Source organism: Apus apus, chromosome 18 (assembly GCF_020740795.1).
Source record: "Apus apus isolate bApuApu2 chromosome 18, bApuApu2.pri.cur, whole genome shotgun sequence".
In the NCBI taxonomy this organism is placed as follows: domain Eukaryota; kingdom Metazoa; phylum Chordata; class Aves; order Apodiformes; family Apodidae; genus Apus; species Apus apus.
Window position 1 is genome coordinate 8,433,276 of NC_067299.1, and position 14,561 is coordinate 8,447,836.

A 14,561-nucleotide genomic window follows, 5' to 3' on the forward strand; every position below is an offset into this window, starting at 1 on the left:
GGGCAACCTGTTCCAGTGCTTCACCACCCTCATTGTAAAGAACTTCTTCCTACTGTCTAATCTAAATCTGCCCTGCTCTAGTTTAAGGCCATTGCCCCTCGTCCTATTGCTACAAGCTCTTGTAAACAGTCCCTCCCCAGCTTTCCTGGAGCCCCTTCAGGCACTGGAACATGCTCTAAGGTCTCCCTGGAGCCTTCTCTTCTCCAGGCTGAACACCCCAACTCTCCCAGCCTGTCTCCAGAGCAGAGCTGCTCCAGCCCTCAGATAATTTTTGTGGCTCTTCTCTGAACTCGCTCCAACAGCTTCATGTTCCTGTTGTGTTGAGGGCTCCAGAGCTGGACCCAGTTCTCCAGGTGGGGTCTCAGGAGAGCAGAGCAGAGGTGCAGAATCCCCTCCCCTGACCTGCTGCCCACGCTGCTTTTGATGCAGCCCAGGATGTGACTGTAAGGTAGCTGGCAGTGCAGCCCCAGCCCCCATCCTGCAGCAGCTGGAGGCTGAAGGTGGGGAGCAGTGCACCACAGACAGGCAAAATATAACCCCAGACTTGCTGACCTTCTTTCTGGTACCACTGGGCTGTCAGTTAAACGTTTATATGGATGGTTTTGTAATGAGAACAAATTAGCTTATATAAGATACAGCATAACATTGTGAGAAGGTTTCACTTCTGAGTAATAACACATTTCAAAATCCTACCCTAAGGCACCTGGAAACATTAAGGAGGATTTATTTTTATTTTATTTTATTTTATTTTTTTCAAAACTGCTTTAAATTTACACTCCTTCTTATGAAATGCATGGCTGCATGGAATGCTTCTCATTAGTCTCTCTGGAACTTGCAAAAGGAGGTCAGGCTCCATCATCCCTCCATCATCACTGTGATAAGGAAAGAAACTCCCACTGAAGGATGAAACTGGCAGAGGTGGCAAACCAGGGCTGAAGCTGGATGGAGAAGTGAGCCCTCCTGTTGGAGTCCAGGGCCTGATTCAGTAGGCACCTTCTCCTGTAGTTCTTCTCCTGGAGACACACTGTCTCCCTAGGCAACTACAGACTGGGGAGGAGGCAAAAAAGCCTGTATCCAGAACTGCAAAGCTTGGCTTGGATGTAGGGAAGATGCCAGGGAAAGACAGTGAACTAACAGTTGAAGCAGAGTCAGGTGCTTCAGGTTCTATTTTTGGCTCAGACCAGCCGTTTCACTTCTCTTGGCTTTGGCTTCTCTTCTGTGAGATGGAAAACTTCTCTGCTTTGCTGCTGGTGCCTCTGCTGTGCTTTCCCAGGCCCACACAGAGTCACAGAACCACATTTCAGGCCTGTTGCCAGGTGGGATCCTCCTGTGTCACCACATGGCCTGGGGCCTTCCTCCGTCGTGCCTGAGGTGCAAAATTATGGCCCTTTGGGTGATCTGGGCTGTCTGTAAAGCTGGTGAAGTACATGGGGTGGAGCTGTGGCCCTTGTACGAAGCAGTTCCTCTCCTGTGTGAATTAAAGATGCAATCTCAGGGAGTAAGCACTAGATATGACCCTGCACTGTTGTGTCTCCATCTCGTGTCAGCCCAGGCAGGGTTCTGGGGGTGACCAAGGGGCCAGCGATGACTGTCAGCTCAGCCTACTCCTTCCTGGCTTCGAATGAATCCGTTTCCAAGGCTGCAGGTGTTTTCTCTTTGCGTGCTAATCAGGGCTCTCTCCTTTTTTTTTATTTCCAGGAGGCACCTCCAGCTCCTCCCTGCCCTTCTCGAATCAATCCAATCTTTCCATTCAGGTGTGCTCCGAGAGCTTCCCCCTTCCCGGAGACCAGGCCGCAGCTCCGCCGAGCAAAACAAAACAAAAAAATAAGGTGAACTTCAATTTCATTCCCTTTATTTTGTTTTTAAAGGCGGGGGGGGGGGCTGCTTTTCCACCCTCCCGCCCTGCTGCCGGCGGCGCCGAGGTTCGGCAACCAGGAGGATTTCGGTGCGGGGCGGCTCCTTTGTTGGCGCGGGCGGCTGGACCGGCCCCGCTCCCGACCCCGAGCTCCCGCCTCCATCCTTCCCTCCTTCCTTCCCTCCCTCCCTCCTTTCCTCCCTCCCTCCCTCCTTTCCCGGCCCGGCCCCTCGCAGGGAGTGGCAGAGCGGCCGCCTGCCAGAGGCTGCAGCTTGCGGTGGCAGCGAGGAGCCCGCCCCGCTCCGTGCCGCTCCCCGGCGGGCTGGGAGAGGGTAAGGACAGGAGGGAGGAGGCGGGGGGGACACACGGACGGGGAGCCCACCCCATCCCGGCAACAAAGGAGAGGGTGGATGGAGGTGGGGAGGGAGGAGAGAGGGGTCGGAGGCGCTGTCAGCGCCGTCCCGGTCTCCCTGAAGGAGGCTCGGCCACCAGCATTGTCCGTGCTGCGGGAGGAGGGAGCGGCGGGGCAGCCCCGGCTCGGGGGGCTGGGGGCTCACACCCCCCCGCGGGGACAGCCCTCGGGTCGCGCACGGCAAAGGGAGCGGCTGGGGAGGCAGGGGCCTGATGCTGGGGAGATGGAGATGGGAGCGGGTGTCAGCACCGATCCCTCCGTGCCCGGCGGGTTTCGGTTTGGAAGCGGGAGGAAGGTTTTCTTTTGTCTTTTGGGGAAGCTGAGCTGCTGGCTGGGCTGGGTCTCCTCTCTGGGTTTTCCTTCTTGAAGGATCCCGGTGTCAGCAGGAGCTAGGTGCTGCGGGCTGTGCTGGGCTTTTTGTCTGCAGCAGGGAGGTGTGCTCCCGAGGCCCAGCCGGGTCGGGCTGCTGCACCCAGGTCCTGCTGGGCTGGATGGAGCAGGTCTCTGCCCTTGGCATCTCCCGCTGCAAACCAGCTAGTGGGCTGGCTGGGGAAGCATCCAGGGATGGAGGCAGGCGCTGTGATCCCAGGGTACCTAGGCAGGCTGCAGACAAAGCCCTGTGTCAGCACCGACTGTTATTTGCTGCTCCGTTGGGCGTCAGTCTCCCAGGCCTGCAAACCTTGTCTCAGAAATCCATCCTGCTGGAATGGATGTCAAGTTTCACCAGCCCATCTGTGACTGTTGGCTAGAAGGGTTTCCTTGAGGGTGACTTGCAGTTTGGAAAATAAAATTGGTCTGTGTGTGAGCAGAGATCTATTGAGAGTGCCTGACCAGGCTTGCCGGCCTCAGCCCCTGCCCTGCTGGGCAGCATCCTCTACCCACTGGTGCTCCCACAGGGCCCCTTTAATGAGCACAGGTCAGTCCTGCCCCTTCGTTGCTGGGGAGGTGATGCTTTAAACATGGTGCTGCTGCCTGTTCTTAAACTTGGGACGGGGATTTGGCAATTTAAGGAATGATATGCCTGCTGTTGCAGCCTGCCAGGGCTAGGAAGGAGGAGAGAGTCTGCATCAAACAGCTGTGTTCTCATGAAAAGGTGTCACTGTGCCTGCCAGAAATCATGGAGAACACAGGGCTTCAAAGGCTCAGCTCTGAGACAAGCCACAAGTTAAAACATTAGCACCAGCCATCACAGGCACATCAGAGAGGAGCTGTGCTGGAACCAGTCTGTCATCTCAGGAGCACTCGTGTGGGGCCTGCCTTGAATTAAGGGAAAACTGGTGTGTTTCAGAAGATGCTCTAAGGATAAACGTGGAGTGGATTATCTACTGAGGCCAAGGCTTGGTGTGTGCTGCTCTTCAGCTCAGCTCCCTCCCACCTCTAGTCTTGGAGGCTGCCATAATTCACTCCAGCAAGTAGCAGTTCCTGATGTGTTTCCTCCTTCTCCCCACTTGTGCTTTTGCTCTGGCAGAAGAAAGGCTAAGGAACCCAGAGAGGGATCTTCCAGTGTCAAGGGATGCAACTCTGTAAGGGCTCTATGCCAGCTCTTCCCTTTTGTTACCGGGTGGTTAGAACAGGTAAGGGCATGGATTCTACCTCCTGATTGAGGTTGCTGGTTTTATTTATCAAAATGCCTCCTCTATCCATGAAACTTGGGGAAATGACTAAACTGGGGGAGTCATAATTTTAGTGAGGACAAGAGGCAATATATAAAGCAAGTTCCATCCCCCAGTTACGTGGGATGCACTTTGTAGAGTGCACATGATGCATGGCAAGGTTTATATACTTTTAAAGCCCTGGGAAAGCCCAGGTACAGGCAGCTAGGCCTGAAAATGACTTGTTGCCAACCTGTGTTAGACACTGGTATGCACTTATTGATAGACATAGCTCTAGATATTTGTAGGGAGATCTGTTTTTCCTAAATATCTTTTTACAAATACCTTGTAACCCCTTTCTCCCTCCATCTCCCAAGGGGTCCAGCACAAGAACAACCAAGGAAGCTGCTGACATGGGGCAAGAAAGCATGTTTTCTGTTGCCCTGTTTCTGAGTTAAAGACAGACAGCAATCTCTTGCTGTTGTTCTTTTATTGCTGTTCTTGTGATATTTACAGTAGAATTTCAGGTCTTGTTCACCTGGGAGAGCACTTTGGTGATGTCAGACCCCAGCAAGACTGGGATTTTTGTGGTTTTTTTTTACTGAACAGTTTTCTAAAACAACCACATTAGGTAAGTTGCTGAGTGAAGAGGACAAACTGTCCAAGGTCATTCCAGAAGCCCAAGTTAGAGAAAGGAATTGGTCTTGATCTCCCTGAATCTAGTCCTGCAGTCTCCACGTGGCTGGGTGTCCTTCCCATCCTTCCTGAAAGCTCTCATCTCTGAGATGGATACTGACAAAGAAACCCAGGGATCAGGCAGAGCATCATTGTACAAAGTCTCTTTCTGCAGTGCCATGGTGCTCCCAGAGCCTTTCCCTCTGCTCTGCTGAGAGGACCCTGTGTGCTGTGTTTGTCTCTTGTACTTTGTTGAGTTGCAGTGCTAAACAGGACAAACCAAATTCACTCTCCTCATAGCTGGATTTAATTTCTTGCTCTTTTATTATTGTGCAGCAGCTCTTGCTGTAGCTACCAGTGGAAAAATGACTTCATTGCATGTGACTCTGAGTCTGGCACCTTAAACTGATACTTACTGCTATTCCTGAAAAAAAATCCAAAGGAACAACATTTAGAAAAAACCCAAACCCACAATATTTCCGCATCAGACTTCTTGGAATTCATTCCCATGCAGTGGCATACTTTTTGTTATCTCCTAACTGAGTCAAACTGTGTCTGTAAAAGAGCCATGGCTGTTTCAGACTCAGCATGAACAAAGGTGTGTGAAGAGATAAAGCCATTATTATAATTTCTTGTCACAGTTTAATTTTTTTCTTTTAACTTCAGGATGATGGAATGAAATATGTTGCTGACTGGAATGAGGTGATACTTCCAGTCTTATTTTCATTATGCTAGAGTTTGCCCTCCTGGATATTTGTAGAGAAATGAGGCACAGAGTAGGGAGATGCCCTGCTGTGAGTTCTGAGCCAGCCATGACATCCCATCTCCTCATCCCTGTCTGTGCTGAAGCACAAAAGGGAATCTAAAGTTTTTTTTGGTCTATTTTGAGAGTTAATGTTCTGAACTCTGATGTCCACTCCCTTGATAACTCCATTTGTGCCTGGGAAAGCCAAATGATTATTTTTGAAAAATATTTATACTCTTGTGTCTATAAAGTAAACACTCCAGAAAGACTTCCCAAATCCTTTGATGTGTTGGATATTCAGAGAGATAGTGATGTTGAGCAGAGTTGGGCAATTATCCATCTTTACCACTGTTTTTGAGTAACCTTGGGAAAAATCTTTTCCTTCTCTGTGTCTGTTCCTCCCAGGTACAAAATGGATGAGTTCTCACCTCCTTTGAGGGTCTGTCAATGAAATGCTCTGTGGATGTTGGATATTTGGATCTTGGAACTCTAATCACTTTTATGGTGCTTTTTAATCCCTTTCCTGTGCTCTCCCCCTCCCACCCAGTTTGTTAAAAAAGGTAATGCAAATAAAATTGTATTGCTTGTGCCAGAGCTCTTGGTCAAAATTAATCCTGTTGTACCTTGGTAAGGTGTAGTAAGTAGTAGTGTAGTAAAGGCCCTGTGGGTATTGGTTACATTGACAGGACTTCAGAAATATTAGGGGTGACAGAAACTTCAAGAGGTCATCTGCTCCATCTGTCTGTCCAGGTTAGGGCTGTCCTCATCTTGGTCATTAAAAGTAAATGAGGGAGTTTCTGCAGCCTCCACTGGCAGTCTAGCTCAGTTTGAATCATGCTGCAGTTAGAACTGTGTAGTGTGTCTTCCCCTCTGTTGTCATTGTCACTGTGTGTCTGCCTGTTGCTGGACAAAGGTGTTCCATTGACAAAGCCAGCACCATTTCTTCTGCAGCATCAGGTTCTTCTGCTCCTCTGGAGGAGCAGGGCAAGGCTTCAAAACCAAGGCACCAACTTCTGGCATAGTCACTAACAAAGGCTTTCTCTGCCTGGCCTGTTCTTTTTCTGCCTTTGACATTTTCCTCCCCCCTTTATCTGTTGCATCATGCTCTGAAAACTTCTGCGTCCGCCAATTAGTGCTGGGAACTTCTCAGTCATCCTGACAGGCTCAAAAAGCAGCTGCCTGTTGAAACAAGCAGCACTTTCCCATCCTTTGCAAATATTCCCATTCGTGACCTGTGAGCACATCCCCTGGGTGTCCTGGCTGGGGAACAAACCTCCCTAGAAAAAGAGGCCTCTCCTGGAAGATGCCGAGAGGCACTTATGTCATGAGATGTGTTTAATGGGCTTTTTAGCTTCATATTTGGCTGTCATATATTGTGTTCTATACCACCTCAGGGGCTCTCCTCAGCCCTCCACGTGAAGCTAGTGGTTACAGGCTGCTCCTCAGCTATATTTAGTGCATAACTAGTTGTTTTATAACTGAGTTCCTTACTGTGCAAACTGGAGTAGGTCACTGCAACCTGGAGTAAGTGCTTTTCCGCCCCCCCCCTCTGGACTTCTGTTTCCCAACTGGTAACTTTGGGATGTTCTAGCTGATGACCAATCTGCCAGTCATTCCTAATGGAGATTTAATGATGGAAAACACAGCACAAAAAGGCAGGCTTGTGTGGAATATGCTGTTTTGCCTTACCCAGTTAATGTTCTGCACGTCTCTTTATGTTGACTTTTACTGGGATCTACAAAGTAGCTTTTTGAACTTGCTAAGTTTTTTTCTCTAGGAAAAAAAGTAAGTTTGTATGCATATTTATATACATATATTTCTAGTAAATGATACTGACAATAAGCAATGCAAGGTTAATCTTGCTGTTTCTGAAGCATCTGCAAGCACTTTTTCCCCTCCTTGTCTCTGAAGCAGAGTGGCTAGATGGTGGGAAGGTGTGGGAGCACTTCAGCACAGTGACATGGAAATGTCAAAGCCAAATGGTGCTTTTGGGTGATGATGTGGTTCAGGCTTATGGAGTGCTAAGATACACTCTGCCTCGGGGTGCTGGAAACATGGATTGCCATTGTTAGGAGAAGAGAGAACTTGCTTGTTGCTCTTCCTTTATGGTTGATACAGGACCAGTCTGTGTTAGCCATCGTGCCAGTGCTCTGCATCATAATGTCCTCAGACTGCTGCTTGTAACCACTCTATACTTGCTTGGCTAAATGAGATTATATCTGGGTCTCTGTACAAAATCATGGTTGTGGTCTTGCCTGCATTAGAGGAGGGATTAACAACACTTGTGGTGTAGAAACAACCCGTTTCTGTAAGAAGTGAAGGAGCAGCCAGGGACATGTGGGGGCTCTGTAAAGCTCTGGCTAGAACATGTGGAGCTGTGGTACTCCAGGAGGGTGGTGGGTTGATCCATCTGTCCTGCCTACCTGCCCACAGGCCAGGTTCACCCCATCACATCCCTCTCCTCTCCAGAGACAGGGAGTGTGCCATCCATTTTGGCACCAATCTGTCTAGCCAGACCTGCTCCTTTTGGCTGCCTGCATCAAGCCCTGCTCTATGTGTGTTTCCCAATGGCATGGTAGTGTGTAGATGGAAATGCTGATGAAATCCAGGCTGTGGAGCAGTACAACTCTTGGCAGGTCTCTGCTGCTGCTGGAGGAGGGACTGACAGCCTTGCCCAGATGTGTGCAGCCCGTGCTGTGACAGCCTCTCTCAGCTGCTGAAGTGGGAGGCTGAGTGCAGGCTGGTGGGTCAGCAGGGAGGAGGAGGAGGAGAAGGGTGCTCCAGGGGACACGAGCAGGTGGGTTAGTTGCTCTTTCAGCTTTTAGGAACAGTTGCTTTGTTTGAAGGAATGAAATGAAGTTAGTTCATAGTGTCTGGCACAGAGTTTGTCCAAGGCCTGGTGAGATGCAGCATGCATTCTGGGTTGTATGTGTCTAAAACAGACTGAAAGTGATGGAGGTTTAGAGAAGGTCTCCTAAGATGAACCAGGAAATGAGTTCCTTTGAGAACCTCTCAAAGGAGAGCTTTGCTTGTTCAGAATGATATAATGCAGGTGGAAAAAGAGCAAAGCTGTCCCGTGGGGGCTGGACATAATGGGAAAATGTCTGAGTTGTGCAAAGGGCAGAGGAGGTACCTGGGCAGGTTGGCTTGAATAAATCTGACCTGGCAACTGGTGGGAGTGGCTCCCAGCCAGCAGAGCTAACGCTGCAGAACTGCAAGAGTGAAAAATCTTGTGAGGTGGTTTTATGACTAAAGAAAAGGGGCTGCATCAGGTGTGGGGTGGGCTCTTTCTGTCCTGCATCCCTGCCTGAAGCTTCAGCAGCCTGTGGAGAGGCAGAGTCAGTTTTCCCTTCATGGGACATTGTTTGTGTTGGAGCTCTTCTGAGGGGGTTTTATACCAGGTGTTACACCTGCCAGTGGCAAGGCTTTGCTCTGGTTCCTGTTTAATGACCAGGTTTTACTGCATCTGGAATTGCATCAAATTGTGATTGCATTAACATGATGTCTTCTCCCAGGGCACTCGAGGGCCTGTGTAGATACTGGGCAGCATTAGTGGAGCACAGTGGGGGCTTCAGAACAAGCCCAGTACGTCCCAAGGTCTTTTACACCAGAAACATGTTGCATTCCACTCCCATTTTCATTGCTTTTAACAAAATCATCTGCAAGTTTAAACTGGTACAACTGCGCCGTCAGACAGGCTGTCATAACACTGCACTCAAAATGAAAACAGAATTCCTGGTTTCAAAAAACTTAAGTGTGCAAGGAGAAAGGGAAGAAAGTTGCAAGACTAGTTGTTTCCTATTTTCAGCTCTTTGTTGCTCCAGCCTTCCAGTTACAGTCTACAAACCAAGGCTGGCTTGCAAAGAAGTCTTCATTGCAAGTGCAGGTTGTAAAAAAGGTGGGGAAAAAATCAGGGAGGGAGGGACCTGGGTCATGTTTTTGTTTCATAATCAAAGCCCAGGGCAGAGGTTAGGTTACAGAAATGCACAAATCAAAATCTGTACATTAGCCTGAGCTCCAGTGAGTAACAGATTAAGTGCCAGGGTGAACTTTAATGCTATGCTAAATCAAACAGTCAAAAGCCAGGAAATTCCACAAGTTCAGATCCTTCTGCAGCTCTGCACAGGCTGCTTGGCATGGCTGAGTTATTGTGGAGCTCATATTTAATTAAAGAAACTGTTTCTCCACTAGTAAAATACCAAGCCATTACAATGGAATATATTTATCATGTGTCATTGTTTCTGCCTGCTCTGCTCCTGTTTCTTTTCTGGATACTGTTTACAGCAAGTAACAGTTTCTGAGAATAGGAAACTGGGATTTTATCAGAGAATTGTAGAGAAACCTTTCCTGGAATGGAACAGGGTAAGCACTGGATTGACCTGGAGTTCTGAAACCTCTGTGGATATTCTGTTCCCTTCCCACATCAGCTGTGCAGTTTTGGTGTCATGCCCCTATACATTTCTCTAGGGACACTGTCCCCTGCCCCAGGGCTTAACTCCAGGAAGCAAAAGCTCTTAGATCCAAGATTATCCCCAGGATTTTTCCCACAAATTAGAGCTAGCTTTGCTCTGCAATTGGTGCAGAACTGTTTGCTATCTCCTGTGTCAGTCTTCAGAAGGCATTTTGCCAGCATGGGGAGCGTGAGCTCATCAGCAAGCCCATAATTACTCCCCAGTTTGTATATGATGACTTCCTTGAATGTCCTTTGTGGCTTTTTCCCTCTACTTTGCCTCAGGTTTTTACATTGTGGTTTTTAGTTAGAGTGCAACAGGATGTTTTTGCACATTCTTCCATTAATAACCATTGTTTTATAAGCAAGTCACAGGGTGATTTATCTATCATAGTTGTTTGAACTAGCTTTAAAAATACCTAAGTTTTAAAATAAAAGGCTTCTAGGCTTTCCCTTTGCATCCTGTGCTAATTTATTGCAAAACCTGAGTGAGGAGAAAAAAGCCTGTTAAGTTTCCTGAGGTTAACAACCTTTCAGACACATGAGGGGAGACTACATAGTAGCAACAAAGCTTCCTGGCCAGAGGTTCCATGTGAATTCTTCAGCTGCAAGGAAGAAAAAACGTGGTGGCAGACAGAGGATCCTGGGATTCCCTGGATTTCCCTGTGTGTGGCTGAAGGCAATGCCCTCCTTTCTTTTGTTCCTGAAATACTCTCCCTCCATTCCCTCTATGGGAGAAGGGAAGGTTTTCTTGGGAGAGTAGTGTGCCCTTAATTAAGAATGAGCATCTCTTATTTCCTCTATACTTCAATGAAGCAAAAGGGTTTAATCCTGATCTGCCCTCCCCCCATGTGTTTCAGAAATAGGTTTCTGATTCCTTGTAGGAAGGAGTAGAAGGCAGGGACAAGCTCTTGTCACTTGTGCCCTGTGACAGGATGAAGGGCAATGGATTCAAACTGGAGCCCAGGAAGTTCCACCTCAACATGAAGAACTTCTTTCCTATGAGGGTGACAGAGCCCTGGGACAGGCTGCCCAGACAGGCTGGGGAGTCTCCTTCTCTGGAAACTTTCAAGGCCTGTCTGAATGCCTTTCTGAGTGACCTGTCCTAGTTGGTTGTTTGGTTTTTGTTTTTTTTTCAGTCCTGCTCTAGGAGGGGGGTTGGACTGAATGATCTTCAGAGGTCCCTTCCAACCCCTGATGTTCTGTGAGTAACTGATCAGAGAAGTGAGAAGGCCATGGCTTGATTACCTTGGGTTGGATGGAACATCTTAAGGAATTAAAAGATAAGATTGCCCTTTCAGCTCAGCATAATCTCTGTCTCTATTAGCAAAGCTGTGGTTTGGCCTTATCAGATCCCATCTCTGTGTTGATCAGATTCATTTCCTGCCCCTTTCGCAGAAGACTGAGGGGTTTGAGGCTGACCTTTGGATTTGCATTTCAAGGCAGAATTCCCAAGCCTGTCTTTGCAGCCAGGGTCATGAGCCTGGAGCACCAAAGTTTTGCCTGTCCTTGCCTCTGGAATGCAGTCATTTGGGCAGTGCTGTATCCCAGTGTAACAGCTCTAGGAGAGAGAGCTTTATGGCTTGAAAATCTCTTTTTCCTGGGGGTGGGAAAGGTGCAGAACAGTTTGGAAATGTGAAGTGGGTGCAACCAAATGCTTGGAAACAAGAAATGAAATCACTTTACATAACTTAAAAAAAAAAAAAAATCAATATCTTTAGGCTAGTAAAGGTTTTATATAAGGCCTAAGAAATGAATAATGGAGTTGGCTCTAAAAAGCTTTTTCCCATTATTCTGTATGTATATTGTTGAAGTGAGCAAAGGGCTCCTCCAGCCATCAGAGGACCAAAGCAGTCTGTTTTCAAGGAGTAGATGGCCTTCAGGTATTGTTCTCAACATTTGCAGTGCCTGATGCTGGAGGTTCCTGCAAGCAGTGATGCTGTTTTCAGTGAGAGAACCTGCATGGGGAGCATGACACGTGTGAGGAGGAATTGCTGGAAGAGCAGCTGTGGGTTTTGTGGGGAGCAGGGCTTGTTCTTGAGCTCTGCTAAGGCAGGTTCACTCTTGTCCAGAGTCCCAGAGGTTTTGGAATGAGAGAGGCTGGGGTACCAAACCCAGAAAAACCTCAAGGCTCTGTACTCTTTCTGAAATACAAAGCCAGATCATAGTAGAAAATTAAGTTCCTGCTTTTATATTTAACTCTCCTGAACACGTGTGCAAAGGATGTATTGAAACCAAAGTGCTGTTGGACCTTCCCCAGCTGCACATTGTGTGGCAGCACTTGGGATTGTTTCTCTTTCCTGTAGAGGATGGGGATTTACCTTGCAAAATGCACTTTCCCCTGCTCCTTATGGAGTCGCTGTTATTACAAAGCAGCTGCAGACAGAATTCCTGGGCTTCCCAAGCAGTGTCTTTTTTTACTAATGCAGGGGTCTTTGTGCAGGTTCAGCCACACCACCATGTCTTGTGACAGCCCTGAAAATGGCTGAAGCATTCCCTGCAGATGTGCCACCACAGAGCTGCATCCCAAGCCTTGGAGTTCCTCATCCTTCCTATGAACATGAGGAAAGCTGGCAGAGTGTTTTAGTGGCACAAACAATTTCTTCTCAAAAGATTACCTTAGATGGGAGTAGGCAAATCCAGACTTATGCAAACCTTTCCCTATCCAAATAGTTGTCTTTGAAGTCACCAATTATTTGCACAAGTCAAGATTGTTTAAAAAAACCCACAACAGTTTGCTGCTTCTTGCATTGCCTTTGTTTATCATTAACCTTCTGTGCAACATGACCACCTTTAGTCTGGAAACTAGATGCTGTTCTTTACCCTTTTTTTTTTTATGGGTCCTTGTCCTGCAGAGGTATGCACGTGCCTGCAGGCTTCAAATTTCATTTCTTACATGTGGATTTCCAAATTTAGAAAATTAGAAACCTAAGTTTTGGTACTCACTTTTTGTGCTGTATTTAATTTTAAGAAATAGAGTTATTTCCCCACAAAATATTGTATAAACCCAACTGTTCCAGCAGTGTTCAGATACAGCTGGTCTAAACTCCTCTGGGATCTGCACTTGCCATGAAGCCCCTGTGCTCTCCCTGGGGAAAAGTGTTGAGTAAACCCTTCTTGCCTCTATATCCATCCAGAAGGAAGCACCAGGCACAGGGTGGGATTCAGGCCAGCTCAATCTGGTGTCTGGAAACCTGTTCCAGTGTCTTGCAGTTGTTTCACTCAGAATGTCAAGGTGAGCAGGTCTTTAGATTGGCATATACCCATGAGGGCTCCTGGGAGTGTTCTGGATTTGGGAGTCTGTTTTGTTGCTTATGTCCATCTTGAATGGGATGATCTCCCACATGACAAGCAAGGACTTGTGGGCCTTATGGAGGGTAGGAGGGATGGATGGAGCAGAGAAACTTCAGGATAAGCTTTGTTGCCAAGACTGACAAAAGCTTTCCATTCCAACCCCTCTTTTGTGTTATTCCCCTTCCACCTCTGAGAAATAATGGAAGTCCAAACACCTCCAGTTGTTTTTTCTGTTTTTAGTGTGTGCTGTTCTGATGCCTGGCCAGCACTGTGGATACTTGCATGCCCAGATATATTTCTCCTGGTCTAAGCAATTTTTGGACGTACATCTGTACTTAGTTGAGCACTGTTTCCCTTTTTGAATCAGAGCCCAGGTGACTCAGATCTAGCTGTCCACTTCTTCTGATGGAAAGATGGAGAACAGAATGTTTTGGTCTTTTGAAGCAGGCTTTAATATTGTGCATTCCTGGGATGCTTTTCTTGGTTGTGGGAACAGACAGAACCATTCATCCCAGTCTGAGAAGATTGCAAGAAGAATCTGGCAGAGATCTAGAAAATCCTGTTAATATGTCATCTTGGAAAAGGCAGAAAACCAAAATCAGCAGAGATGGTGGCCCTGGAGTATCCACTGGAGCAGATGGGTTTATTTTTACAGTGTGTCTGGGGAAAATCACATTCCCATGAAGTTATACAGGAAGGCAAAGCTTGCAGCTTGGGCAGGTAATATAGGGAGTAGGAAGGAGAAGATTAATCATGTTTCTTACACCACATGTGGCATCATTTTTGCCTGTGTTCAGTGTCTGCTGCTGGAAACAGATATTTTTTATTTTTTTTCAGAAGGGCTTTGTTTTTAGAGCCTGTTGGGATGCTGAGGGGATGATAGAGGAGTTCAGGACAACTTGTTATCTCTAATGGAGCAGGGCAGTGCCTGTGGAGATATTGGCCTGTGTCCCAGGCCAAGGATGTTTCTGGAGTGCAAAAGCTGCAGCACTCAGTTGGACAGCAACATGGGACTTGGATGTCTGTGCAGCACTGCTCTGGGTAGGGAAGATGACTGACCTGATGGTGTGATTCAGAAGAGGTCCATGCTTGGCCTTCAGAGCTTCCTGAAAATCTGCTTCTATATTTTTATGTTGAGGTGGGGGATAAACCAGTGACAGAGGAGGAGTACCTAGCAGCAGGTGTAGACTTCTTTAAAAATGTCCCAGGTGTTTATTTTTATCTATATCTTTTTAACAAACTGTATTTATAGTAAAATGCTCCCAAGTTCATCCTCATTTCCCTGTGTGCTAGGGAGTGTGCAGGTATACACTAAGGCAGTCACCCCTGTATCCTGGCTGTGGTTGTTCTGCAGCTCTTGGAGATGAGGATGAACTTCAGGTAGGTGAGTTAAATCCCATCAGATGTTTGGAGTGTGGCAGGCAGGGGGTGTCTGGCCAGGATGCACTTCAGAAGGGTTTGAATTTGGTGTGTGGTGTGGAGCCCCTGGTTCACGTGGCCATGAACTAGTCGTGGTGACTGTATTTCTGGATAAAAGG

The 14,561-nt window shown here is 47.6% G+C and overlaps 1 protein-coding gene across 5 annotated transcripts in view; it reads left to right on the forward strand.

The window, feature by feature from the left end:
- Positions 1–14,561, forward strand: part of CLIP2 (CAP-Gly domain containing linker protein 2) — a 93,791-nt gene that overhangs the window by 16,078 nt on the left and 63,152 nt on the right. For 4 of the 5 annotated variants that reach the window (XM_051635742.1, XM_051635741.1, XM_051635744.1 and 1 more), the window contains exon 1: positions 2,119–2,187. The gene's annotated coding sequence lies outside the window, so the exon portion shown is untranslated. Of the gene's footprint in view, positions 1–1,698; positions 1,830–2,118; positions 2,188–14,561 lie in introns of those variants that run through there. The other variant, XM_051635743.1, reaches the window with a different exon arrangement.